The following is a 4,155-nucleotide window of genomic DNA, read 5'->3' as shown; positions in this document are numbered from 1 at the left end:
TATATATTTTTTTTTTTTACAGCATCTCCCTGTGTCCATATAGAATGAAATCACATTATATTACTGTACCAAGGTGACACACAAATAAAAATGAAACTCTTATTTTACTTTAACTGATACAGATGCACAATAAGCATACTTTTCCCCAGTGGTTTAGAAATTTGCTCCAAAATACAATTTATATAACAAATATAAAGTGCATGAATGTGATAGTGAAAAATTTTGAATGTTAATGCCTTATTAATATTAACATATTTTACCCTAGCCAGTGTGGCTCAGTGGATAGAATATTGGCCTGTGGACAGAAGGGTCCCAGGTTCCATTTCGGTCAAGGGCAAGTACCTTGGTTGCAGGCTCCTCCCCAGCCTGGGCCCTGGTCAGCAGTAAGAAATTCCTAGGGGTAGAATCGGCTAACTAGCAACAGTAAAGAATTCAAAAAAGTAAAATAATGTCTAAGTAAGAAATCTTAAAACTATTGGTGTTAAATTTGTTGAGGCCATAACCCTTGTTTCCTATTTCAGTCATTGTAGAAAGCGATGATTTCCACAACTTATATAGAGCTTCAAAATAAATACTTTTCTTTCCACACTGAGCTGGGGCCATTTATCAACCCTGAGAACACTGTCAAGAGCAAATAAGGAAATACAGCTGTGGTGATGCTATTGATACCCCAGATGATGACTTAAGATGTAGAACATAAGTTATGATGGAAAAAAAGGAACCTGGCTATAAAGACTCCACAATTTGTGATATCTCAGACACAGATGCCTTGAGAAATACAGCCATTTTCAGAAACTGTAAGACAACAGAAAAACCAAATAACAATGACAAAAAAATTACAAACTTCTAAACAAAGGTACAGACAGTATCTAACTACATAGCAGGGGAAATTGTATTTCTGAAAAGCATCTGAAAACTTGTCATTTACATGTCATTTTCACCTGACTTTTTAATCCTAATGACTGCTTACTAAGCACTTAGTGATGAAAAACATTTTTTGAAGTAAGGACAATGCAACAAATTATTGTGCAAATGTACATGACAGGGTGTACAACTACAAATTTTAGTTCTTGCTGATTTTACTTCTGTAGTATTTCTTCCTGAATGTATCCTCTCTTTTTCGTTTTCAATTCTACAAACCATTAGTCTTTTGGCCTCCGTGTAAACTTAACTGGCTAAATGCTCCAAAAGTAATTTCTCAAGCTTAGCATGGCATTCAAGGCCATCTATTTGTTCATCCCAATCTGTCTTTTTAGTCTTACTTTTCAAAACATTCCATCTGTTGTACTTCAGCCACATCAAGGTTGTAATCTATCTGGTGAAATCTGCTCATTTTTCAAGGCCCAGATCATCTGTCACCTTTCCCATTCATGTTTTTCTGAATATCTTCTTAATATTCATATCTTCTTTCTTTAAGAACCTCAAAACTTTTTTGTTCATCTTTTGTAGATAACATTTTTATGATTATTTCCTGCCTATACTTAATCTATTATTTAGGCTACTATATTATAAATCCTGAGAGGTCAGGGATATGCCATATTGTTTACCTTATAGAATCTAGCAAACTATTAAGCACAAAAATGTTCTGTTAAAGTCAATGTCAATAGCCCTGGCCAATGTGGCTCAGTTGGTTGAGGCCCTTCCCATTCACTGAAAGGTGGCTGGTTCCATTGATTCCCGGTCAGGGCACATGCCCAGATTGTGGGTTCAGTCCAAGTTGGGGTACATGTAGTAGGCAACTCATCTCTCTCTCTCTCTCTCTCTCTCTCTCTCTCTCTCTCCTGCTCTCTCTAAAAATCAATAAAACATTTTTTAAAAATTCATTGTCAACACTTAAATTCACTTGGTGCTAAGTGTTTATTATGAAATAAAATAATGGTATTCTCCAAGGGCATTTCTAGCTTCCAAATATAACTTGGTACCAGATAGTTAATGAAGATCTGGATAGAAAGAGTGGTTGTGGCTTCAATTGTGAAGGACGGTATATTTGTATTTTTCTCTTTCTGTTCTTGGTTCCTTCCATGGCATAAATCAGTTAATCCTGAATTGCTTATTGTAAGTAAATCTAAAAACAAAATGGCTTTTGGATTTGTTCAAATGTGTAACCAGTAATTACAGCAAGTTCTAAAATAAACAAAAAATTACTTTATATGTAATTTACAACTCAATTAACAGGGAGAATCTACAAAACTATGCTTGTATATGTTGAGCATTGTATTATGTATATGAAGGGCATCGGATAGTCCCAGTGCAGAACAGTTGAAACAGTTCTTCTCCATTGGCATGTATATTCCACATGCATTCCAGAGAAGCCAACATTTAACCTTTTATGACAATAAAGGCAAACCCAGGCCCTCTATTAATACAAGGTTTTGAAGGGATAAGCTAGGCTGAGGTGGACTTAAATATCAATGAGGGTAGAAAAATACTATGAAAGTCATAACCAAAAAAATATTCATTTCAGAAGTCTCAGATGAATGTTTCTATGTGTTCTATTTTATCATATTCATTAATATCTGACCACAATCTGCCAACATTAAAAGGGACTCTAGAAGTGATCTAGTATAAACCCATTATTTTACAATTAAGAAAACTAGTGATTCAGTGAGTTAAAGTGATTTACTCAAGTTCACACTGATAATCATGAATTAATATTAAACCCTAGTAGTCCGGACTCTTAGATTAGTGTGTATTTTATTTTCTGCAGAAACTAAATTTTATTACTTTGCCCACCAATATCATATATGTTAGGCACATAAGAAATACTTGTTACATTAGATTTTATTTTATTGTATTGTGTTCATTTATTCTTTTCATTTAATAACTTGTTCATTTAAATATCAACTCTGTGCTTCTAATTTGTGTAAATATTTATCACTCAATCCCAATATTAACCACATTCTGGCATTCACAGAAGAAGAGTTAAGAATAAATGTCCATTAAAACTTTCTTTTATAATGTCATTGAAATGCACAGAGAATAAAAAGGTATTAGGGAGTCACTGATGAATTCATTTACTGAGATACAAATCAGAGAGTTGTAGATGTAACTATGAAGTCAAGAGAAATTGAGTTGTGCTATGATAGAAATAGATGGCTTCTGAATCCAGAAGATTGATAACCTGGAAGCACAATGGAAAGAAAACATATAAGAATGAACGACTTCAAAACCAGTAACTGACACACATACACAGTGTTGTTGTAAGACAATGTGTCAATCTAATGACAGACTGTGAGAGCCTTCAAATCACTAGGGTCTTAAGTAGAAATTTAAGAAGTTCTGAATCTTTTCCCACAAGAAAAGCCACCTGGCTGAGTTCATGATCATTTTCCATTTGTAAGAGTACAAATTATTTTATGAGATGTGAGCAGATGTTCATGCATCAAGGCCAAAATCTCTTCCACTAAGAGAAAACTTTTAGAATTCTCAGAAAATAGTCTCCTAGAATAATCAGATCAGGTTATCTTTTCATAGACTCAATTCTTTACGGCAGTAAGAGTCCTGAAGAAGCTACAACAACATACAACCATACACAGCATATACATATGTAATGGGTTGAATGGTGTTCCCCCAAAATGATATATCCAAATGCTAATCCCCATTACCTGTGAATGTTACTTTATATGAAAATAGGGACTTTGTAGATGAATTTGGTAAAGGATCTTGATATCATATTATCCTGGATTTTTGGTTAGCTCTAAATAGAATAATGAGTACCCTTATGAGGGGGGGAAAAAAGAGAGAGAATTAAGATAGAGACACAAATGGGGGAAAGCCACGCGAAAGTAGAAGCAATTGCCTCTAAGCCAAGAATTGCTGGCAGTCAGCAATGGTTAGGAGAGAGAAGGACACCATTTCTCCCTCAGAGCCTCCAGGAGGAACCACACCTGCTGACACCTTGATTTTGGACCTCTGACCCTCACGTCTTTTGGAGAATAAATTTTTGTTGTTGTAAGTCACCTAGTTTGTTGTAACTTGTTATAGCAGCCCTGGGAAACTAATGTGTCATATAATCTCATTTTTAAATAACTGATAATAGTTGTTTTTTTGTTTTTTGGGGGGGTGAAGGGCATACGGGAGGAGGAGTCTGGCCGCTGGGTCTGGGATCCCTCCGCGCACGCTGGCTCCGTGTGTCCGGACCGGCTGGGGGCCGAG

Source organism: Myotis davidii, unplaced genomic scaffold (assembly GCF_000327345.1).
Source record: "Myotis davidii unplaced genomic scaffold, ASM32734v1 scaffold562, whole genome shotgun sequence".
NCBI classification, from domain to species: Eukaryota; Metazoa; Chordata; class Mammalia; order Chiroptera; family Vespertilionidae; genus Myotis; species Myotis davidii.
This window is presented reverse-complemented; position numbering follows the sequence as displayed.